Here is a 26,087-nt window from a genome sequence, read left to right on the forward strand (position 1 = left end):
GTGAAAACAGGCGTCTTCATTAGGCATGAGTCCAGAGGCAGATGGGGAGGCGCGGCGGCTGCGGTCACTCTCTGGTGTCTTCCTTAGGCATGAGTCCAGAGAGATGGGGAGGCGCGGCGGCTGCGGTCACTCTCTGGCGTCTTCATTAGGAATGAGTCCAGAGAGATGGGGAGGCGCGGCTGCTGCGGTCACTCTCTGGCGTCTTCATTAGGCATGAGTCCAGAGACAGATGGGGAGGCGCGGCTGCTGCGGTCACTCTCTGGCGTCTTCATTAGGCATGAGTCCAGAGAGATGGGGAGGCGCGGCGGCTGCTGCGGTCCCTCTCTGGCGTCTTCATTAGGCATGAGTCCAAAGACAGATGGGGAGGCGCGGCGGCTGCGGTCCCTCTCTGGCGTCTTCATTAGGCATGCGTCCAAAGAGATGGGGAGGCGCGGCTGATGCCGTCACTCTCTCGCGGTTTATTAAAGTGCAACACGTGACGACCCAGCAGCGGGCCCTTCTCAAGCTCAGCGACAGAGTTTGAAGGCAGCAGCTGCAAATTAGAAACTTCTATTTTTTTTATTCACGTGTCTGGGGATGCATGTAATTTATTTTCCTGCGCGTTGAGCAGAGCTGGGGCTCACGGACAGCTGAGTGAAAACTATCACCATGATTAGGCATGAGTCCGAAGACCGACGGAGGCACGGTTGCTGGGTAGCTCTATCTCGGTGTTTATTAAAGACAGCCACACCCGACGAATCGACTGCAGCCTTGTAACCCACAGACCACGAAGTGCACCAGAGCCCGGCAGGAGGTGGTGTTGGAGTGCGACCAAGCAACTTCCTGAGCAGCAGAGTGAAACCATGACAGAGAAAAACTATCATTTGGGAGACAAGACATCAACAAGCCCAATCCCCTTTAGAAGAAATCCAAAAACAAAACGAATACCCTACCAAGAAGAAGCCCAACTGACGGTGGACATGAAAAGTGCAAAAAGGCTAAACAAATACAATCTACGGAGCGGGAGGTACGGAGGGATGCAGCACTAACAACTGCGGCATTAAGAGAAGGTGGGAGGAATGCTATATTTACATGTAAGCAGCTATGCCTCTGAAGCTGAAAACAGGCTAACAGAGCAGGAAACCAAGACAAAAATAGACAAAGAACCATAGCGGAATGAGACAGTACTTAGTTCCTGCTGCGTGGGAGGAACAAAGGAAAAAAGAGGGACAAAGAGGCAAAGGGTGATCACTAGGAAGCAAAGATTTTTAATGGACACTGAAACAAATCAAAAGAAGGGGAATGGCTTTAGGCCCACAAGAGAAATTACAACAGGTCCCGAAATGGGTCAAAGCCTCTTCCACCCTCCGGACAGAAGCAGCATCTACAAATCCCTTCCGTGTACCTTGCAGTGTACAAGGTTGAATGCTGTGTTGTGTGGGTGCAGAGCTGGCAGTGCACGAGGTTGAATGCTGTGCTGTGTGGGTGCAGAGCTGGCAGTGCACAAGGATGAATTTTGTGCTGTTCGTGCAGAGCTGGCAGTGTACAAGGTTGAATGATGTGCTGTGTGGGTAAAGAGTTGGCAGTGTACAAGGTTGAATGCTGTGCTGTGTGGGTGCAGAGCTGGCAGTGCACACGGATGAATGCTGTGCTGTGTGGGTGCAGAGCTGGCAGTGCACACAGATGAATGCTGTGCTGTGTGGCTGCAGAGCTGGCAGTGCACAAGGTTGAATGCTGTGCTGTGTGGGTGCAGAGTTGGCAGTGTACAAGGTTGAATGCTGTGCTGTGTGGGTGCAGAACTGGCAGTGTACAAGGTTGAATGCTGTGCTGTGTGGGTGCAGAGCTGGCAGTGTACACGGATGAATGCTGTGCTGTGTGGGTGCAGAACTGGCAGTGTACAAGGTTGAATGCTGTGCTGTGTGGGTGCAGAGCTGGCAGTGCACACGAATGAATGCTGTGCTGTGTGCAGAACTGGCAGTGTACAAGGTTGAATGCTGTGCTGTGTGGGTGCAGAGCTTGCAGTGTACAAGGATGAATGCTGTGCTGTGTGGGTGCAGAACTAGCAGTGTACAAGGTTGAATGCTGTGCTGTGTGGGTGCAGAGCTGGCAGTGCACACGGATGAATGCTGTGCTGTGTGTGTGCAGAACTGGCAGTGTACAAGGTTGAATGCTGTGCTGTGTGGGTGCAGAGCTGACAGTGCACGGGTCTCAGCTTTGCGGTGGTCGTGGGTCGTGGTCAGAGATGTCTGGAAGTCCATGTTCTGTGTCACAGCCTCTTTGGGATCCGGCGGGAACCTCGACATTGCAGACCGGCAAGTTGCTTGGTGTGCCTGTTTGAACAGGGTGGTCAGTCCTTGACCACAAGGGAGATGTCCTTAGTCTTCGAGTCAAAATGGAATGTCGAAGTTCCAGGATTTCAGCTTCAAGATGTCATCCAGGTGAATCTAAAGTCCTAGGGGCACAGCTCCTATACTTATACTAAGTTTGGGTGCTGGAGGGGGCGGAGCTTGCCACAGCCGATGGCGGACGCGTGATCTAGACGCTCCGCGCCATCGCCACAATAACTCACCAATTATCCTGCCGGCACGGGACCTGAAGGGGCACAGAGGTGGGCAAACACGCCCGGAGATCTCCGCTGCCGGGTACGAGAGAAATGGGGGCACTCCGAGCCACAGCGACTCGGGCGGCGGATGATTGAGTGCCGGAGATCTAGGCCGCTCATCCCCAACATTGATTATCCACGCTGGCCGCAGTATGCGCGGCAGACCAGAGCGACGTCAGCCCGGTGGGGAGGGGGCGGGGGGGGGGCGGTGAGCTGCAAAAGACCGGAGGAAGACGCGACTCTCCTGAGGAGTGGCGGACTGCACCACCACGACCTACGCAGCCCCACAACTTGCAGAGGGAGCGCCCGGCGGACAGATCGAGGGCCCATACTTAGCGCTGCGCTTCAGAGCCCGGTTCTTGGAGGCCCTGCGCCCACCCCCTGCACAACGAGAACACATGGTGCCCCAACTGCGCCACTGGCACTGGCCGCATACATTTTTTGATACCCTCCGAGCCCGGCAGACTGCGACGCAAGGCCCATAGAGCCGGTATTTGGGACCGTCGGGAGCATATGTGTCGGCGGTGACTTGGGGAGCTCTCAGTTAGGATGCTGCGGCAGCACGGAGAAGTGGACGAACAGCGGCGCTTGATAACAGGCGGTGAGTGTGGCCTGCCTCGGTGGGTTCTCTGTGGCGGGCTCTGGTGCCGGCCTTGTGGCGCAGCGATAAGGGAGACCCACAGCACTGCATCGGCAGCGTGAACAGCCCTAGAAAGATTGCTGGACTGAGTCCATTGGGCCTGAGCCGACCCTGGTAACCTGGTCTAGATAACGACGGCCAAGTGATTGGAGGGCGGACGTACTGAACTCTCGGTGATATATCGCCGAGACACAGCAGGAGTACACGACAGCAGTTGCCCGGAGACCTGGGTGCAGAATAGGCACGGGTGACAAAACCCAAACCAAGTTACCCTTCGAGCAGCGCCGCACTAGAGCCCCGGAGGCACAGGTAATTGAGTCTATCCCGTAGGCGAGAGGGGCCAAGGGCACGTTTTACGCAGACATTAAAACACTGCCGGTAACAATGGAAAAGGGCCTCCAAGACAGCATAGCATCGCTGGGCTCCAAAATAGATGCCCTCTCCTATCGAATGGAGCGTATGTCGGAAAGAGTTGACAAACATGCTGAGCGACTAGACATGGCGGAGAGGCGCATAACGGAAGTGGAAGAGGCGCAAACGGAACAAGACAAAGTCCAAAAGCAGCAAGACAGGATACTACAGGTCATACAAGACAAATCGGAGGACTTGGAGGCCCGCTCTCGCAGATCGAACATACAATCACAGGAGTGTCGGAGACCACACAAACGGGTAAAGTGGAGCTAGTCGTTGAGAAACTGCTGCTAACGCTGCTGGGAGCGGAAGCGTTCTTGCCGATGTTTATAGTCGAGAGGGCACATCGCACGCTGGGCCCGCGCCCGAAGCCGGGAGCACCCCGAGGCCAATCATCGCCAAGCTCCTAAATTACAGGGACCGAGACACAGCCTTGCAGATAGCCCGAGAGAAAAAGACACTGCAATTCGAGGGATCTGACATCTCACTGTATCCGGACTTCACTGCAAAGGTACAAGAAGAACACAAACACTTTGCTCTGTACAAGAGACAACTCCGTGACCTCGGGCTGGACTACGCCATGCTATACCCAGCAAAATTGAGAATCAAACGGCAAGGTCACTCACATCTTCACGGATCCTAAAGACCTACACAAGGCGTATAAAGTTTGGACAAAGGAAAGCAGGTGTAGCCCTAGGAGTCAGAATGGCGAGGAGGACTCCGGCAGCCAACTGGACAAACAGGACTAGTAAAACTGTATGGACTCGCTGATTTGCTGCATGTGGGTCCCTTGACTGTTCGCAGCGTCCCTTGATGCAGATTTGGGACTTGGCGCTGCTACATGGAGCACTACATCCGAGCGCCCACTGATTATGCCTCTGAGAGAGGGGGCCATGGGAATCCCGAGGACTCGACATATTGGTGAGACTGTTTTGATTTGTCTGTTGTCGCTGCGCTTATAGTACGCACACCGGCTCAGCCGCCATATGAGAGTTGCAGGCTGACGCGGCGCATGTATCAGCAACAGCTTGGGACGCTTTGGTCGTGGGGTGTGCCGGTTTGTAAATATGTTATAGTAGCCTATCTGTGCCCTGACGGCACACGCCGACATAACCTCCTCTAGCGTTGGTGGGTGGGGCGGGGCCAACGCAGTTACCGCCTGAAGTTACGGCTGTTCCACCTGGCAACCTCGGCCCTTGCGCTGTGTGCACTGTTGGTCCCCTTTGGGGATTTTTTGAGCATTTTTGGGGAGAATTGGGAGGGGGACGTTACCATGCCGGGCAGAGTTGGGGTTGGTCTGCTGTGGGAGGGGGATGGAGGAGTTCTGAGGAGTTCACAAACAGTAATATCATGTTTGACGGAAGTTTGTTCAGTTACTTTGGGGAAATTGCTTAATCTGACTTTGCACTCTATGACCATTGATTACACAGACAGAAATATGCCTTCTTCCTATCCAATACCAAGACGTAATGGCTGACACCACCACAGACGGCGGAACAACACACACACCTAGACTGACAGCTATAACTTGGAATGTTTGCGGTCTGAACGACCACCGTAAGGTCAGGAAAATCGTCAACTACCTTCAGCGCCAGCACATAAGACATAGCCCTACTTCAGGAGACGCACCTTCCTGCACACAACCACATGCTTCGAAGCAGAGGGTTGGAGGGTAACATCCCTGCTGCGGGGTTCACTACTAGCGCCAGAGGGGTTTTGACATGGGTTAACCCGAAATCCAAACTGCAGATCCAAACGCTGGAAACGGACCCTGATGGGGGATTTGTTATATCTAGATGTTATGGCCCTGCCGCAGACCCTACAGTTGTCAACACAAATGGCCCCAATTTTGACTCGCCAGAATTCTACAAGACCCTTGCTGCCATGATCAAACGACTTAGCCAAAGGAGTTCGCTATTGTGTGTGTGTGGGGGGGGGGGGGGGGGGAGACTTCAATCTCACTATGAACCCTACTTTGGACAGATCAACTGGCCCTCCCCGCAGACTTGGAGCTGCAGAGCCCAATCACCTGCCTGGACTTGGGGGATGTATGGCGGTCCAGGAATCTGCGACAAGAGGGGTACACGCACTACTCTGCATATCATAACATCCACACTAGGATAGACTACCTGCTTGCTTCCTCCTCCCTCTTGGACCGGTGGAGAGACTGCAGGGTTTTGCCCAGAACCCTGTCTGATCACTCACCTGTACTTATGGAAATTCACATCCCAGGCAAAATCATACCGCCATTTACATGGAGATTCCCGCCTAACTCTACTGGACCCAGTGTTTAGGGGAGAGCTGGCTGAGGCCATAGACATGTTTTTTTAACAGAATATAGGCTCGGTTGAGAGCTTCCAAGTAGTTTGGGAGGCCTTCAAGGTCTATATTAGAGGAGTCACGATGTCAAAGCACTCGGGCATACTTAAAGCGATCAGGAAGAGATTGGCGGACCTTGAGAAAAAACGAGGGGAATTGGAGCGCAGACAGAGTTGTTTCGCAGATGACGCTGTGAGCGCAGAAATTAGGACCCTACTGGCGGAGTATCATGAGGAAGCGGACAGGGAGATCAAACACATGAGCAAATACTCCACGGCTCGGGTATATGGAGAGGGAGAGCGGCCGAGCGCAGTGCTGGCCAACCTTATAAAGGGAGCGCGGCGGCGCCATCACATCCCAATGGTGAACACTGCTAAGGGAGTGCCAACCACATATGATAGAGAAATAGCTGAGACTTTTAAAAATGACTACTCTGATCTGTATTCCTATAAGGACGGCGATATGAAAGAGGAATTATTGACTATTTAAGTCATATAGACATCCCCACACTGGCCAACCCCGATAGGGAATTTCTCATGCAACCAATAGAAAGGGACGAGATTCTGGACGCGCTTGCCAGTATGAAATCGGGCAGCGCACCAGGGGCGGACGGCCTAACGGCGGGCTTCTACAAAGCCTTCAAGGACCAACTGCTACCGCATCTGTCGACCCTCTTTGACGACATGTGTAGAAGGCAGCATGCGACAATCTATGAGAGAGGCTATCTTGGTTACTTATATTGAAGCCGGGAAAGCCACACGATGAGTGCAGCTCATACAGGCCCCTGTCGTTGCTCAACGTCGATACCAAACTATTTGCCAAGGTCCTGGCCACTCGATTGGCCCTGCTTGTTAACGGACTGGTAGCCCCGGACCAGGCGGGGTTTGTCCCTGGCAGAAACCTAGTTTATAACATACGTACGGTCTTGGGAGTGATCCAACATGTTCGACCAGATAGAAAGGCACTGGCAGTCTCTCGATATGGAGAAAGCCTTTGATTCTGTAGTGGCCCTTCATGCGTGTAGTGCTGCAGCGTATGGGCCTGGGACAACCATTTCTCCAAATGTTGGGAGCGTTGTACCACGAACCGAGTGCGAGGCTCCGTATGGGAGACCTGGTCACGGACCCCTTCCCTATTAGCAGAGGGACTAGGCAGGGATGCCCCCTCTCGCCCCTCCTATATGCCCTGGTGGCTGAACCGCTAGCTTGCGCTCTGCAGGAATACCACGGGAACGAAGGCATAGGCTTCCCAGGCTACAGGATTATAGTTTCGATGTACGCAGATGACACCCTGCTGTTCGTCCGCGACCCGGATAACAACTTATCAGTACTTAGGGAGGTGGTACGCTTTGGGGCACTCTCTGGTCTAAAGGTCAACTGGACCAAATCGCTCGCCTTTCCACTTACACCGCTCACGCAGCAAGCACAAATGTAATACCCTCTCCAGTGGACCACGGATACGGTCTGCTATTTGGGGATACATCTGCACACAGATTAGGAAATCCTCTTTATAGCCAACTATGGCACTGCGATTAGTAAGCTAGAAGACGATGTGCTTCATTGGAGCAAGCTTCCCCTGTCCCTAATGGGACGCATATCTATCATGAAAATGGTTGTGCTCCATAGGTTTTTGTTCTTGTTGCTTACCTTACCAATTGTCCTCCCCAAATCATTTTTTACACGACTGCAACAACTGATGACAAAGCTAGCCTGGGCGGGCGGTCAGCCTCGCCTCCGGTGGACGACACTTACTATGCCTTACACAATGGGCAGGCTTGGAGCCCTGGACTTGGAGGCATACTACAGAGCGGCACAGGCATCACATTTACACACTTGGCTACACGGAGACAGAAACATACCTCATGTTCGCATGGAGACCATCTTTGCACAACCAGACACACTCCAGCACACTATTTTCCAGTCAATGGATCGTACAACGGGCATGCTGGACTCTATAACAGCCACCAATCATGCATGGCACAGCCTCTTGCAGATGCAGGGTAGGCATTGCTGTATTCACCTGTGATGCCAGTTGACTGGGCCATATGGATACCGCCACTCACGGAAAAGGGAGTGATTGAAGCTTTGCATAAACTGAACGTAAACACAGCTGGAGACTTGTTCGCTGACGGAGTGGTTAAGACGTGGGAGCAGGTGCTGGGCACCAGCGAGGAGCCACCGCTACTGACGCAATTTCAGTTCCATAGGGTGCGCAGCGCTTTGGGTGACTTGCTGGATGGGGACATAACGGAACCCCCTGAGGTCCCTGAGCTTACACATGTAATCAAAACCGCATCACCTAGGGGGCTGCTGTCCAGTCTGTACGAGCTCACACAGACAACTACACGGTACCCATACACTAAGGCACGACTGGCATGGCAGACCGACTTAGGCATGGTATTAGATGATGACACATGGCGCTACTGCTGCACTGTCACTAAGAAGGTTTCACTCAATGGCAGACAGACTAGTCCACTTCAAGTTCTTAAACCGAGTGCCCCAGCCGTTAGGCCAACTCCTCTCCCCTTAAAGATCTTGCCCACTTCTGCCATCAGGTTCATTTTTACATGGGAAAATAAAGAGTGCTTAGTTTGTAAACGAACAAGTGCTGGCATCAAACGTTTTTCTTTGAAGCTTGTGGCCGGTGATTAATACCAGGGCTGGATAGTCTGGTTTCTACATATGCATCTTTAATCCACCATCAGTCACGCCTTTACTCGTTATCTCAGTCCTGGTACTGTGTGCGGCAGTGGAGGGTCTCTGTGCGCTGCAATCATTGCTATGTGCGCCAGTAACCAAACCGCGTGTGTCTGAGGCGCCAAATGGCACTCAAAACATTTACTTAAAAAAAGTGAAAAGAAGGTGCATTTTCACACATACAGCGCCACAATAAGGGTCTTAAGGGCAGTTTGCAAATTTATTGAATTGCCTGTATTTTCATTGTTGTGTCTGACTGCTGTTGTCCGTCTTCCCCGCTGCCTGTACGTCATTCATGCCCCTTTTCTTCCCACTGTTCCCCTCGCTGTCCCCTTGCTCTCTGCCCGGTCTTTCCTTCTGTACCCCCCGCTGCCCGTGTCTCTGCCCGTTCTGCCTTCTGTTCTTAGCTGCCCCTATATTTCTGTATTCCGGATTTTGCCTCTGTGCCATTAGTTTTTTGTGCCCGTCTGCCCTCTGTGCTACTCGTTTTTGTGCCCCTTTTGCCTTCTGTTCCACTCGTTTTCCCCTCATTTCTTGTGCCCTTCTGCCCTCTGTTCCACTGGTTTTTGTGCCTTTCTGCCCTCTGTTCCACTCGTTTTTTTCCTTGTTTTTGTGCCCTTTTTGCCTCCTGTTCCACTCGTTTCCCCAGCCGCTGTGACCCTGCGGCCCCGCCCCCCTGACTGCCCACTGTGACCTTTTGTTTAAGTATTGCTGTTAATCAGCGCCCCTTCACGGGCTCTGATTAACAACAATACTTAAACAAAAGGTCACAGTCTGCCCCGCGCTCCCACAGCCACAAGCCCCACAATCCCCAGCAGCCCCTCCTCCTTACCTGCACTCCTCACGACCGCTCCGCCACCACCCCGTGGAAAAGTGCCTCATGTTCGCGCCGCTCGCTTCTTTAAAGCGGCCGGCGGCGCGACTCAAGTGACGTCCTGTGTGCGCGCTCCACGAGAGGCGGTGCACGCGCCCTGGAGGGAACGGTGGTGGCTAGACAGTTCTTAGCAGCATTAGGTGGTTTTCTGATGTTTGCCACCTCCAAACCCTATAGCCTCATGGGTAGAAAGTTCCCCCTCCAACTCCATGATTCTTCTCCTGTAACTCCCCAACAGTGGCGGTGACGTTACTATTTCAGCTCTTCTTACACCTCCATATCAGAGGGCCCAAAGTTAAAAGTTTATTGTGATTGTACGATTGCTTTAAAGCACGAAAGTATAGCAGAACTGCACCATACAAGTATAAAAAAACACTAAAAGGTTTTCTTTTCTGGACAGATAAACATTACCTAATGATTAAAAGAACTAGTTCTTTCTCTCTCTATTCTTCTCACTTACTCTATCTGTGTCCCTCTCACTCTCCTGTGCTTCACCTTCCTTTACCCATGCTCCTCTTATTTTCTTTCTAATGTTCCCTCTTTTCTTTTCACTACCTTTGTGCCCTCTTTCTGAGTCTCTCGTTCTCTCCCTCCCTCTTATATACTGTCTCTCTGCATGAACTCTCTCTTCCCCGGATTTTATCTCTACCATGTCTCGTTCTCTCTCCTGCTCTCTCGACCCCCACCCCTTTGTATTGTACGTGTACATTTTGTTGTTTCTCTCCAGTATCAGGGAAGGCTTCTGTTTCATATGCAATTGTATTTATGGCCCGCTTTGAGATATTTTAACAGAGTAAGCCATGCGTAGTTGGGAGTAAAATTAACCCGCAAAATAAAGGTAATTTCCCGTTCCGGAGTCACTGCACATTGGCTCCTGCAAACTTTTTATACTGGTTGTAAACGTTAATCACGGTTCATACTTTGAAGCGCTTAGATTATCACAATATTTTGCGAAGCGTTCCCATGGGTAAACCCAATAAAGAAATGCGTTCCTGTTAAATACCGTACTGCAGGCTGGGTTCCCTGTTAAATTACTGTACAAAACCACACGCCGAACAGATAGCAGGGTCGGTCGCGTACTTGCTGCACAGATCTACTGACTGCACCCCGTGTCACGTCTGAGCCGGTCACCATGCCAGTATTTGATACAACTTACAACATTCAGTTGAGCATTAACAACGCGTCCTAGTGAAGCACACAGGCAATTGTGCATGTAGTGTCACTACATAAAATATCCCCATTATTATTATTACAGCCACCAGACTTGTGTTACTTTGGGGGTAGACTTGCGCGTTCGGAATGAGCGACAAATGTCTGACCTGACCGACGTCTGGAGCTAAGGGGTTGAATCCCAGATTGATAGGCAGGGGTGTGGGAGAAAGCCAACCGCCCCCAGATCTGTGGGCTGCCCTGTCAGCCCACCCCAATGTCCTTTAGGTTCCTCTGATGGGCAGCTGTGCTTGTGTTCAGACTGAGGTGCCCCGACAGAACTGCACTGAACGCGGTTCAGGTGCCCCGGATACGCCCTTCAGGGCCAGAGAGGGGGGGCAGGAAGTGGGTTAGTAGTTGAGGGGCTCAGCTGGAAATCTGTTTGCAGCCCGGGTTGGGAGGGTGGCGAGTGTTGTTGCATTGCCTAATAACATCCGCACACTTGGTTGTGAAACGGCTCACAACAGTATATGGTTACGGCGCAGACACACGCGCAATGGCGGGGCTAGGGTGGGGACGTCCTGGTGGCAGGACCCTCTATCTGCCCCCACTTCTAGTGTTTTTGTGTTCTGCTGCTTGCATGGGTGCTATGGTGCTTTAAACCATACTGCACCCTGCGCAAAGTGTGATGTGCATTTATCAGCAGTGGTGTCCGGGGGAGACTTAAAAACAAGCCGTATCAGTCAGGGTAAACGCTCGCCAGGCAGCCGGCACCCGCTCTTCACTTTTAACATTAAAATTAAAGCGCGGATGCCGCAATTATACTAAAAGTAAAAAAATAGATGTTTTTTCTGTTTCTTTACTTTTGGTATAATCGTGGCACCAGCGCTTTACTTATAACATTAAAAGTAAAGCGCAGGTGCCGCGATTATACCAAAGGTAAAGATAGATTTTTTTTCTATTTCTTTACTTTTGGTATAATCGTGGCACCCGCTCTTTACTTTTAATGTTAAAAGTAAAGCATGTGTGCCAGGATTATACCCAAAGTGCGCTCACCACAATGCCGAGTTTTCTCTTTTAGAACCGTTCCACTTGGACGGCTGCCATAAAAGGTTTATCTTCTTTATGGGGCCATCTGTTTGGAACATCATACAAGGGCGTGTTGCACACCTATTCTCACAATATCTTCTTCCATTTTAAACCAATTATTAGTCTTATGCGTGCTCACCGTTGACGTGCTAAGCCCACAATAGCACGTGTGAATTTCAACAACATCAAAACTTGGGGCTTTTTTTGCCCCAACGCCAGTGGCGACAGCTTTGTTTCTGTTTGCAAATGCATCACTTTCTTTTACTATTCCATTTTTTTCAAAATTATTTTACGTCCTTTTAAACCTTCATGAATTCTCAATCTCATACATTTAAATCCTCCAGCAAGATTCTGCAATTTTCTGGGTTTCTCATGTTATCGCGGGCCATCCGAACCTCTTTCCAATAACACGTACTGAGGCAAAGTTTCTGAATATTGTAGGATGTTTTTAATACCACTCTGAAAAACGAGCACTCACTTGCACTCACCTGTGACCCTAATTGTTGTCCCGTGAACTGTTTCCGCCTAATCCTAAGGCAACCGGCACTCTAGCCAATCGCGGTTGTCGAGGGCGGGACAGGGGCGGCACCTCACGGAGCGTCGAGCGGTTAGCGCTCTAGACCTCCGCTTCTTGAGGGTATTTAGGTTGCGAGGAAGCAGACGTTCCACGCGGTTCGAGTTGGTGGCAGCTACTCCCCGCTGGGCGCTGAGCATTGTAATTACTGAAACGCAGCCCGTTTTCAGAGGCTGGAAATTATTTTATGCACACCGCGCTGTGTATTTTGGCAGACGCTTTATTTTAAAACTTATTAGAACTGTTTCTGAATATTGTAGGATGTTTTTAATACCACTCTGAAAAACGAGCACTCACTTGCACTCACCTGTGACCCTAATTGTTGTCCCGTGAACTGTTTCCGCCTAATCCTAAGGCAACCGGCACTCTAGCCAATCGCGGTTGTCGAGGGCGGGACAGGGGCGGCACCTCACGGAGCGTCGAGCGGTTAGCGCTCTAGACCTCCGCTTCTTGAGGGTACTTAGGTTGCGAGGAAGCAGACGTTCCACGCGGTTCGAGTTGGTGGCAGCTACTCCCCGCTGGGCGCTGAGCATTGTAATTACTGAAACGCAGCCCGTTTTCAGAGGCTGGAAATTATTTTATGCACACCGCGCTGTGTATTTTGGCAGACGCTTTATTTTAAAACTTATTAGAACTGTTTCTGAATATTGTAGGATGTTTTTAATACCACTCTGAAAAACGAGCACTCACTTGCACTCACCTGTGACCCTAATTGTTGTCCCGTGAACTGTTTCCGCCTAATCCTAAGGCAACCGGCACTCTAGCCAATCGCGGTTGTCGAGGGCGGGACAGGGGCGGCACCTCACGGAGCGTCGAGCGGTTAGCGCTCTAGACCTCCGCTTCTTGAGGGTATTTAGGTTGCGAGGAAGCAGACGTTCCACGCGGTTCGAGTTGGTGGCAGCTACTCCCCGCTGGGCGCTGAGCATTGTAATTACTGAAACGCAGCCCGTTTTCAGAGGCTGGAAATTATTTTATGCACACCGCGCTGTGTATTTTGGCAGACGCTTTATTTTAAAACTTATTAGAACTGTTTCTGAATATTGTAGGATGTTTTTAATACCACTCTGAAAAACGAGCACTCACTTGCACTCACCTGTGACCCTAATTGTTGTCCCGTGAACTGTTTCCGCCTAATCCTAAGGCAACCGGCACTCTAGCCAATCGCGGTTGTCGAGGGCGGGACAGGGGCGGCACCTCACGGAGCGTCGAGCGGTTAGCGCTCTAGACCTCCGCTTCTTGAGGGTATTTAGCTACTCGTCAGCCCCAGCGCGCAGCGATGGCGCGCAGGGTAGGCGCCATCGACTGCGCCGAAGACGAGCCAAAGACCAGCCCGTCTGTGCCCGTCCGGGCCAGGTCGGGGCACGGGGCAGGAAACGCTGTCAGAGGCATGTTCTCGGCGGGCCAATTAAAGGCTCTGCGCCCCTGTACAAATAACAAGTGTACTATTTTAACTCCTGTTTCAGCGGGCTCTCAAAGCTGTCCTCACTGTGCTTTTGCCTTATCCAATTATCAGCCCTACCCAGACGTGATACACAAACGTAGGATTCCGTCCCTACCAGTGGCTCAGAACACTTGTTCTTTTACATTCTACACTGTTAACTGCAGATCACTGCCTCAGCATAAAACAGACATCTACCATCTTCTAATAGAAGAAAAACCATGTGCGGTTTTCCTTACAGAGACATGGCTGCACGATGGTGCTGGCCCAGACGTAGCGGCCGCATTACCTTCTAATTATGCTATCGCTAGAGTCGATAGGGAAAGACAGGTTGGAGGGGGGATTGCTGTAATTTTTAAAAGGGAATTCAACTGTGTTTTCCAAGCGGTTAGCATCCCTGGATGTGAAGCAGCATTTTTTAAAATTGCACTGAACCCTAATTTTACGTTTTCTGGTTTTTTAATTTATCGCCCTCCTGGAAGCAGTATTATTTGGGCTGCGAACTTGGCCAATGTCATCTCACCCTATTTTCTGAATGCCCAAAATCTGACCCTACTGGGTGATTTAAATCTCCACCTGGAGGATACATCAAATAGCACGGTTGCTAACCTTCTGGAAGATTTGAACACTCTTAACATGACATTGCGGAATGAGGGACCCACTCATCAAGCTGGCCATTTGTTGGATCCCATAATATCCAACTTACACGAACTAAAATGGTTGAAAACCGACCCTATTTGTTGGTCGGATCACTTTTTAACCCTTTTTAGCATTTCCCCTACTGATCCAAAGCCGCCATCTTTGGCTCGGCCCCCAATTCTTATGAGAAACTGGAAGAGGCTGGATCTGTCCGAGTTGCAGAATGCACTAAGGACTCACCCCCCCGTCTTGGGCACTGACATGGAAATGATAGCGCGTGAAGCCCATACCTGGTTGGAGAGAGCAGTAGACATCTGTTTGCCTGCTACTAAGTGCAGAGGTAATGTTCATCGCCCCCCAGCCCCTTGGTACAATGCTGAGTTGCAAGTAGAAAAAACCAAGTGTAAGGCATTAGAGCGGAAATGGCGACAGCACTACGATCCCCGAACAAAGGAAATTTATCGTAGTGCCAGAAACCTCTACCACAGAGCCTGCACTAGAGCCAAGGCCTGTTACATAACTGAGACTATCAACACAGCCGCAAACAAAGCACGGACTCTCTTTAACACTGTTAAGGAATTGGCCGGCGCAAATTCCATGGCTGCCACACCTCCCTTGACCTCCCAAAAATGCCAAAATCTTGCCACGTTTTTTGTGGAAAAGATAGAGAAAATTATAGCCAACATAAATCCCCCGATGAGAGACGCTGGGGAAGTCCCGTCTCTACGCCTGGCAAACCAAACTGGACCACGGCTTGACTCTTGGCCACCCATTTCCTTGGATACCCTAAAATCCTTAGTTGTGTCCATCAAATCAGGCTCTCCATGTGATCCTCTCCCCATCAACATCTTGAGGCAGCTGGACAATCCAGCCCTGGGGACGATTGCTGATATCCTAAATGCCTCCATCCACCTGGCAACTGTTCCAGTGGCGTGGAAGCATGCCATGGTCAGTCCGCTATTAAAAAAACCGGCGGCGGATCCAGAGGTGTTGGCCAACTACCGCCCAATTTCCCTGTTGCCTGCGTTCTCTAAGATTTTAGAGAAACACATTCACGGTGTACTCTCAATGTTTACTGAGAACAATAATTTACTTCATTTTACTCAGTCCGGGTTTAGGGCCGGTCACTCCACTGAGTCCGCCCTCTTGGGAGTTACTGAAAAGATTAGGGGACTTTTGGATGAGGGGCAAACGGTTGCTCTTGTCTTACTTGATCTTAGTGCGGCCTTCGACACCATCTCACATAACAGACTACTTGCTAGGCTGAGTGATGATGGTGTCGGAGGGAAAGCGCTTGAGTGGGTCGCGTCCTACTTGAGCAACCGGACGTTCCAGATCTCGTCCTCCCAAGCCCAATCTGACATCTTTCCATCTCCACATGGTGTGCCGCAGGGCTCAATTTTGAGCCCGCTGTTTTTTAATCTGTATCTCCGCCCACTCGCTGTTTTAGCCGAGCGAATTGGTTTAGAACTGATGTCTTATGCGGACGATTCGCAGATTATCTTTTCCCTTACCGATGCAAAGCCTTCATCCCCATCTGCATTGAAATCAGGTTTGCAGGAAGTCTTCAGCTGGATGTCAACTAATCAGCTGAAGCTCAACGGGGAGAAGACGGAGATTCTTCTCCTAGGGAAAAAGAGAGATTTATGGCAGGACACACATTGGCCGCCCTCCTTGGGTGTTTTTCCCTGTCCGGCTACTCAAGTTAGAAACCTAGGGGTATGCATTGATGACTCTCTATCAATGAAACTGCAGGCAAACAAAGTAGCTGGCATGTGTTTTACCATCTTGAAATGGTTACGGAAGATCATTTGGATGCTGCCTATGGAGACCCAGAAGACCGTAGTCAATGCATTGATTACATCTAGGCTTGATTACGGTAACATCTTATACCTGGGCTCCAATCTAGCCGTGATCAGGCGGCTCCAACTGGTCCAAAATTCCGCTGCCAGGCTGCTTTGTAAGATCCCCAGGACAGCCAGGATTTCAAAGCACCTAAAGGATCTTCACTGGCTCAGGGTTGAGAACCGGGTTCGGTTTAAAGCATTGACCTACATGTTTAGGATCAAGGCAGGGACTGCACCAAAGTATCTGCAGAACTTGGTTAGGCCATACATCCCTGGACGAAACCTCCGTTCTTCAAATGGAGCCAACTTTGTGGTTCCCAGATTTAAACTGGCCCGTATGGGGGGAAAGTCGTTCTCCCATTTGGGACCAGTCCTATGGAACTCCTTGTCTTTGGCCCTGCGTAAGGAGGAAAATTTTGCCAGTTTCAAGAAAGGTGTAAAAACCTGGCTCTTTAACAAATAATAGCAGGCTTTCAAATGGGGTGTTTTTCTGCGTTTTTTGGTTGCTTTTCTCAGCTCTTACATCTGTTGCGCCGGGAAACCCTTTGTGGGTATCTGCGCGCATTATAAGTGCATAAAATAAATAATAAATAAATAAATAAATAAAGTTCATTAAAAAGCAGTTTAATAAACCCAATGCATTTCAGACCACACAGGGTCCTTCGTCAGGGGTAACTGTGAAATTAATTAAAACAAACTCATCAGTGACTGCACAAATGTATATACTTAATTACAGCGTTTCTTAAAACAACATCATTGCAAGATGACAAACTTTCATTATCAAAGTGAACCTTCCTTTTCCTGTCAGCTCCACGTTTCCATATTCCCCATCCCTCTACATCTTCCCTCTTCACCCACTTTCTCGCCGTACGTGCCCTCCCTTCGATGCCATCTGTTTGGACCCATAAAGATGATAACACACAAGTCAAGGAAGCCAGTCCAAGTGGGACGGCTTCAAAAGAGAAAAGAGTATATCACTAATACTCTTTTCCAATGGCTGGCCACCGTTTAGCATGAATAGTGACGCCAGCCAATGGAAAAGAGGGGCGGGGCTTAACCTCACTAGTGAAAGTACTCTGTAAACATAAAATCTCGCGAGCTCGACTGCGCATGTGCGCAGTACACCACAAGACCTAAAAAATCAAGTCGAAGAGTGCATTTTGAAACACAAATTTAAGGTACATTTGTGAAAAAGTCATAGGCTCTATGTAGTATCCTGCATATTATACTGTAAGGTGCTTTACCAGCCCTGCTCTGCCAGTGCCGGAGCTCTGACTCATTAGAATGTTGGAGTCTGATGATGCCTCGGAATATTGGGACTGAGGAGGCAGAGAGACAGATGGTCATGGGCTGAGCAGCTGACAGGCAGCTCCTGGTGGGGCTCTGATCTACCACAAATCTTCATGATGTCCTGTACCTTACAACCTGTTATCTTTATGAATAAAGCATCCTGAAATACAACCTTCCTGAGTGGACCTTCATCACTACACTCTAGAGCAACATTCTCAAACATTCAAGTCCTCTTTTGGTGAGCATAGCAAATGAAACCGGTCACTGCAGAGGAACTGCACCGTGCCTTCTACACCGTCAGCCCTGTGCACTTCCAGCTCTATGCGTTTCCAACAATGTACTATGCCAATGCTGGACACAGCCAGAGCCCCCCCCGACACAGCCAGAGCCGCCCCCTCCCGACACAGCCAGAGCCCCCCCCTCGACACAGCCAGAGCCGCCCCCGACACAGCCAGAGCCGCCCCCGACACAGCCAGAGCCCCCCCCGACACAGCCAGAGCCCCCCCCCCCCGACACAGCCAGAGCCCCGCCCCCGACACAGCCAGAGCCCCCCCCCGACACAGCCAGAGCCCCCCCCCGACACAGCCAGAGCCCCCCCCCCGACACAGCCAGAGCCCCCCCCGACACAGCCAGAGCCCCCCCCGACACAGCCAGAGCCCCCCCCCGACACAGCCAGAGCCCCCCCCCCCGACACAGCCAGAGCCCCCCCCCCGACACAGCCAAGCCCCCCCCGCCCCGACACAGCCAAGCCCCCCGCCGAGCCCCGACACAGCCAGAGCCCCCCCGACACAGCCAGAGCCCCCCCCCGACACAGCAGAGCCCCCCCGACACAGCCAGAGCCCCCCCCCGACAGCAGGCCAGAGCCCCGCAGCCCCCGACACAGCCAGAGCCCCCCCCGACACAGCCAGAGCCCCCCCCCGACACAGCCAGAGCCCCCGCCCCGACGACAGCCAGAGCCGCCCCCGCCGAGCCGACACAGCCAGAGCCCCCCCCCGACACAGCCAGAGCCGCCGCCCCCGACACAGCAGCCAGAGCCCCCCCCGACACAGCCAGAGCCCCCCCCGACACAGCCAGAGCCCCCCCCGACACAGCCAGAGCCCCCCCGACACAGCCAGAGCCCCCCCGACACAGCCAGAGCCCCCCCCGACACAGCCAGAGCCCCCCCCGACACAGCCAGAGCCCCCCCCGACAAAGCCAGAGCCCCCCCGACTCAGCCAAGCCCACCCCGACACAGCCAGAGCCCCCCCGACACAGCCAGAGCCCACCCCGACACAGCCAGAGCCACCCCGCCACGTCACAGCCAGAGCCCACCCGCCCCCCGACACAGCCAGAGCCCCCCCCGCCACGACACAGCCAGAGCCCCCCCCCCCGACACAGCCAGAGGCCCCCCCCCCCCGACACAGCCAGAGCCCCCCCCCCCGACACAGCCAGAGCCCCCCCCCCACACAGCCAGAGCCCCCCCCGACACAGCCAGAACCCCCCCGACACAGCCAGAGCCCCCCCCCGACACAGCCAGAGCCCCCCCCCGACACAGCCAGAGCCCCCCCGACACAGCCAGAGCCGCCCCCCCCGACACAGCCAGAGCCGCCCCCCCCGACACAGCCAGAGCCGCCCCCCCCGACACAGCCAGAGCCCCCCTCCGACACAGCCAGAGCCGCCCCCGACACAGCCAGAGCCCCCCCCCCGACACAGCCAGAGCCCCCCCCGACACAGCCAGAGCCCCCCCCGACACAGCCAGAGCCCCCCCCCCGACACAGCCAGAGCCCCCCCCCCGACACAGCCAGAGCCCCCCCCCGACACAGCCAGAGCCCCCCCGACACAGCCAGAGCCCCCCCACCGACACAGCCAGAGCCCCCCCACCGACACAGCCAGAGCCCCCACCGACACAGCCAGAGCCCCCCCCCGACACAGCCAGAGCCCCCCCCCGACACAGCCAGAGCCCCCCCCCCGACACAGCCAGAGCCCCCCCCGACACAGCCAGAGCCCCCCCGACACAGCCAGACCATTACTGTTGCAGCAGTGCTTGGTGCTCAGTCCGCGTTTCCTCCAGAGAAACTGTAGTTTAGTGAATTTGTTTTGTTAAACCGTCGGTAGTTCTCTCAGCTGCTTTCAAAGGAGTTCTGAGCTAGAAGATTCACGAGCTGTCATTGCACCAGCAGCTTCTTTCCAGAGTTGAAAGATTAGTCAAGCCAGTTTGTCACGCATGGTTCGTATTCAGAGGGTTCTTTTAGAAGAGTCTTAGGTTTAAATAATTAGAACAATAAGTGAAAACTTGCACAATAAGCGAAAACTTACACACTAAGCGAAAACTTACACACTAAGCGAAAACTTACACACTAAGCGAAAACTTACACACTAAGCGAAAACTTACACACTAAGCGAAAACTTACACACTAAGCGAAAACTTACACACTAAGCGAAAACTTACACACTAAGCGAAAACTTACACACTAAGCGAAAACTTACACACTAAGCGAAAACTTACACAATAAGCGAAAACTTGCACAATAAGCGAAAACTTGCACAATAAGTGAAAACTTGCACAATAAGTGAAAACTTGCACAATAAGTGAAAACTTGCCTGTGTTGTGCTCCAGTTGAGTGTAAAGGCTTTGTTGATTCCACCTGCATTACAAAGTAGAGAAAGGTTAATAGTTCTACCAACAGTATCAGATATTGATTAGTTAATAGACTGCACATTAGTTACTTTTTGAATTGTAATTGCATTCCTACAGGATAATCGTGCATTTTGAACTGTTGTGAAATCACTAGGAGTGAAGGATGCGGTTCCTATATCTCAACCCCTCTGTTTTTGCAAATCTTTGGGTATCTTGTGTAGTCTACTTGAAGATTTCACATAGGTTCAATCTCTACATGTGTTCACACGGGGGACCCTTTTAAGCAGACCCTGGTGGGCTCCCTCATGGAAACTAAGCACATAATGCCTCTTTTCTCTGGAAGACAGGCCTTAAACCCCGGTGAACACCGCAACGCACTTTCACTCCATATTTCAATCTATGAAATAGTTTCTGCATGATCGCAGCTATGGTCGAGACGCTGATCTTGGAAGGGGTAAAGTTCCATCTGCTTCATTTCAACTGTCCGCAAACTCGGGTATGTCCCTTCCCCTCTCTTTGAAAGCAGCCAGGAAGTAACTCACACACATCTTACCTTAGACAGGGCTACATCTCTCACCCTGCACTCAGGCACCTATCAACCTTTAGTCTTGCACAGAGAGGACTCACCATTCTCTGCACTCAACACTTATCAACCTTCATTCTTGCACAGAGAGGACTCACCATTCTCTGCACTCCACACTTATCAACCTTCATTCTTGCACAGAGAGGACTCACCATTCTCTGCACTCAACACTTATCAACCTTCATTCTTGCACAGAGAGGACTCACCATTCTCTGCACTCCACACTTATCAACCTTCATTCTTGCACAGAGAGGACTCACCATTCTCTGCACTCAACACTTATCAACCTTCATTCTTGCACAGAGAGGACTCACCATTCTCTGCACTCCACACTTATCAACCTTCATTCTTGCACAGAGAGGACTCACCATTCTCTGCACTCAACACTTATCAACCTTCATTCTTGCACAGAGAGGACTCACCATTCTCTGCACTCCACACTTATCAACCTTCATTCTTGCACAGAGAGGACTCACCATTCTCTCTGCACTCAACACTTATCAACCTTCATTCTTGCACAGAGTGGACTCACCATTCTCTCTGCACTCAACACTTCTCAACCTTCATTCTTGCACAGAGTGGACTCACCATTCTCTACACTACACACTTATCAACCTTCATTCTTGCACAGAGAGGACTAGCACCATTCTCTCTGCACTCGACACTTCTCAACCTTCATTCTTGCACAGAGTGGACTCACCATTCTCTCTGCACTCAACACTTATCAACCTTCAGTCTTGCACAGAGAGGACTCACACCATTCTCTGCACTCAACACTTATCAACCTTCAGTCTTGCACAGAGTGGACTCACCATTCTCTCTGCACTCAACACTTATCAACCTTCATTCTTGCACAGAGTGGACTCACCATTCTCTCTGCACTCAACACTTATCAACCTTCAGTCTTGCACAGAGTGGACTCACCATTCTCTCTGCACTCAACACTTATCAACCTTCATTCTTGCACAGAGTGGACTCACCATTCTCTCTGCACTCAACACTTATCAACCTTCATTCTTGCACAGAGTGGACTCACCATTCTCTCTGCACTCAACACTTATCAACCTTCAGTCTTGCACAGAGAGGACTCACCATTCTCTACACTACACACTTATCAACCTTCATTCTTGCACAGAGAGGACTAGCACCATTCTCTCTGCACTCGACACTTCTCAACCTTCACACTCGACACTTCTCAACCTTCATTCTTGCACAGAGAGGACTAGCACCATTCTCTCTGCACTCGACACTTATCAACCTTCATTCTTGCACAGAGAGGACTAGCACCATTCTCTCTGCACTCGACACTTCTCAACCTTCATTCTTGCACAGAGAGGACTAGCACCATTCTCTCTGCACTCGACACTTATCAACCTTCATTCTTGCACAGAGAGGACTCACACCATTCTCTGCACTCAACCTTCATTCTTGCACAGAGAGGACTAGCACCATTCTCTGCACTCAGACACTTCTCAACCTTCATTCTTGCACAGAGTACTCACACCATTCTCTCTGCACCCAGACACTTCTCAACCTTCATTCTTGCACAGAGTACTCACACCATTCTCTCTGCACTCAGACACTTCTCAACCTTCATTCTTGCACAGAGAGGACTAGCACCATTCTCTCTGCACCCAGACACTTCTCAACCTTCATTCTTGCACAGAGTACTCACACCATTCTCTCTGCACTCGACACTTAACCATCATTCTTGCACAGAGAGGACTCACACCATTCTCTCTGCACTCATTACTCTGCTCCACCACCTCTGTACTTATTATCCCCCCCAGGCGAAACCTAATGCTTTTACCATTGCTTGTTTTTTCAGTGTTGTTGCCCCTTGATATATTCAATGTGTTTGGTGGTGGAGCCCAGTTAGAGTCTTGACAGAGCTGGGCCTGGGTCTCAACTGCCTCCTTTAGCAACGCCACTGATCAAATGATTTATCTGCCATTTTTCATCCTGTAAACTCTGCTGAAATCCACTTGGGACACATGCAGGAGTGCAGGTTTTATTGCACAAATGAGAATTGCCATCAATATTTTGGTATCACAGATAGTGCAACTATCAAGGGTTTGAGTGTAATCGGGGTCATAGAAAGCCCCCCTCTCAGACCCACAGGTTTATGGGCACTCTAGACAGGGGTGCCCTGTTCCAGCTGGTTCCAGTTTCCTTCTCTGGAAATCAATAAAGTTATGCAAAGTTTGGGATTGCTTTCGGGGCTCTGCTGCCGTCTCGCTCTTTTACAAAGGTTAGAAGCTTGGATGGCAAACGACCATTAAAAAAAGCACCTGGTTTGTTTCTCATGTGTCTGTGTCGGACTGGCCCACAGACCGACCAGGCAGTGCCGGAGGGCTGGGGACAGGTCACTGTGACCAGGCAGTGCAAAAGGGATGGGGACAGGTCAGTGTGGGGGCAGTGTCTGAGGGCTGGGGACAGGTCAGTGTGGGGGCAGTGTCTGAGGGCTGGAGACAGGTCATTGCGATGTTACCTGCAGCAAGCTCAAAGCCAAGCTGTGCTCCATCCCTGCCAGAGCACTTCTACAGCTGTCCTTACCAAGTCAGAACTGCCCACTTTGCTAACGTGGGCCACATTTTCAGCAGATTATCTAATGTGGCCACGAAGTGTTGTGCCCGGGACTCCTTTCTGTTCCGGTTCGAGCCAGTCTCTGGCTCAGTTTGACAGCATTCGTGGTCTATTCAAGCACAAGAATGGAGATTCTCTTTAAGAACAGCTGAAAGCATGTACAAGCCACAGGCCTACGTTCCCTGCATGCACAGGCCACATCAGGACTTGGCACACGAGGCCCAGACACACAGGAAGGAGTCAGAAATGGCAGTTCAATGCTAGCACTCGGGGGGGGGGTGGCGGGGGGGGGGCTGTGCAAGGATACTTCACGTCAGAACACTAGGGGGGAGCAAGGATACATCAGCTCAGAGCACTCTGAGGGGTGCAAGGATACATCAGCTCTTGGCACTCTAGGGGGGGCAAGGACACATCAGCTCATAGCACTCTGAGGGGTGCAAGGATACATCAGCTCAGAGCACTCTGAGGGGTGCAAGGATACATCAGCTCATAGCACTCTGAGGGGTGCAAGGATACATCAGCTCTTGGCACTCTAGGGGGGGCAAGGATACATCAGCTCATAGCACTCTGAGGGGGTGCAAGGATACATCAGCTCATAGCACTCTGAGGGGCGCAAGGATACATCAGCTCATAGCACTCTGAGGGGGTGCAAGGATACATCAGCTCATAGCACTCTAGGGGGGTGCAAGGATACATCAGCTCATAGCACTCTGAGGGGTGCAAGGACACATCAGCTCATAGCACTCTGAGGGGTGCAAGGACACATCAGCTCACAACACTCTGAGGGGTGCAAGGATACATCAGCTCATAGCACTCTGAGGGGTGCAAGGATACATCAGCTCATAGCACTCTGAGGGGTGCAAGGACACATCAGCTCACAACACTCTGAGGGGTGCAAGGACACATCAGCTCATCGCTCTCTAGGGGGGGGGGTGCAAGGATTCATTAGCTCAATAGATGCAGCTGGGAGCGACCACGAAGTGGCCTCTTTAAAGAAGGGGACAACATGAGACACAGCAAGGCTAGGGAAAGACTTCTGGGCGCTGTGTCTCTGGGGCATGAACACTGACCCTCAGAGGCGCTACTGATGGACTTCTGGGCGCTGTGTCCCTGAGGCATCAACATGACACCCTAAGAGGTGCTACTCACTGACTTCTGGGCGCTGTGTCCCTGAGGCGTAAACATGGCCCCCTCAGAGGCACTACTGACTGACTTCTGGGCGCTGTGTCCCCGAGGCATGAACACTGACCCTCAGAGGCGCTACTGACGGACTTCTGGGCGCTGTGTCCCTGAGGCATGAACCTGCCACCCTCAGAAGCACTACTGACGGACTTCTGGGCGCTGAGTCCCTGAGGCATGAACACTGACCCTCAGAGGCGCTACTGATGGACTTCTGGGTGCTGTGTCCCTGAGGCGTAAACATGACCCCCTCAGAGGCACTACTGACGGACTTCTGGGCGTTGTGTCCCTGGGGCATCAACACTGACCCTCAGAGGCGCTACTGACGGACTTCTGGGCGCTGTGTCCTTGAGGTATGAACATTGTAGGAGTAGGGTCTGCTTCCTATGGTCACCCCCACTTTTGCTGTGATTTTCTGGTTTTTCAACTTTAGTGGGGCTGTGGGCCTGCTAATCAGACCCACAGCCCAGCTGTTCCCTCTCTAAATTGATACCATGTATTTTAGGTACATACCAGATTGGGTATTGGGTCACCTTTGTGAGCCCCTGTATAGTGTACCATAGGTACCCAGGGTATAGGTGTATCCAAGGCCTACCAGGGGCTGCAACATGTATTATGCCACCCCTGGCTGGCCCTCTAAACTGACACCACAGGCTGGTCACTCAGCTTGGGTAAGGTGGTGTAAACATCCCTTACTTAGATATAGTATATCTATATCTACCTTATATATAGACACATAGTAACCTATAAGTCTTTCCTATGGCAGGCTTTGACAATCCTGGAGGCAGAGTGCTTGGTTTTATGTGAGAGGGTGCCCTAGCATGAGCTGAGCCCCTCTGCAGCTTTCGGAACCATCTCCTTATAGCTGTTCTATGATATAGCCATACCATACACTCGTAAGTGCATTATAATCCTCGCGGTTATTGCTAACTTTGGTTTGGCTTTATCAAAACATGTTGCGTAAGGTGTCAAACACTTTGGAATACTACCCCCTTGATAGTTCTGGCAACAGGGGTAGCATTCCACCCTTCTAGAGGGAGAAGACATGTAGTTACTGCTTTACCCGATTAAAGTTAAACAGAGCCTCAGCATCACAAATTGGATGCTGCTGCCATAGACACGAGTAACCTCCTACTGCTGGGGGAAACTCCAGCAAGGAAGGCCTGGACAATAGGTTTCCTGTCGAGGGAGGTGCTAGCACCTCCCGAGACAGCCTGTAGTGTATTGGGGCAGGGTGGGTTGAATGGAAAGAAGCTTTTCCAGACATTGCCGGGGGCACACAAGGTGCTCCATGCATAGCCCGGTTCAAACCAGTTGCTGGGGCACTCCAGCACTGCTCTGACGCAAAACTGGACAAAGGGAAAGGGGTGTAACCACCCCCTTCCCAGGTCCACCCATAGGAGGGACCTAGCAGGTAATCCAGCCCTTTAGTTTAGTATAAAGATAGGAGCTGTGTCCCTAGGACTTTAGATTATCCTGGAATGAAACTGATACAGAACTCTTGGACCTTCGACGTTCTATTTCGACTAGAAGACTGAAGACATCTCCCTTGTGGTCAAGGAGTGACCACCCTGT

General features: G+C 51.5%; 1 long non-coding RNA gene across 1 annotated transcript in view; it reads right to left on the reverse strand.

The window, feature by feature from the left end:
* Positions 1-26,087, reverse strand: part of LOC144792926 (uncharacterized) — a 54,660-nt gene that overhangs the window by 11,835 nt on the left and 16,738 nt on the right. The window contains exon 2 of the long non-coding RNA XR_013602639.1: positions 20,128-20,171. This is a non-coding gene — a long non-coding RNA (uncharacterized LOC144792926). The remainder of the gene's footprint in view (positions 1-20,127; positions 20,172-26,087) is intronic.

The sequence above is a fragment of the Lissotriton helveticus genome, chromosome 11 (genome assembly GCF_964261635.1).
Source record: "Lissotriton helveticus chromosome 11, aLisHel1.1, whole genome shotgun sequence".
NCBI classification, from domain to species: domain Eukaryota; kingdom Metazoa; phylum Chordata; class Amphibia; order Caudata; family Salamandridae; genus Lissotriton; species Lissotriton helveticus.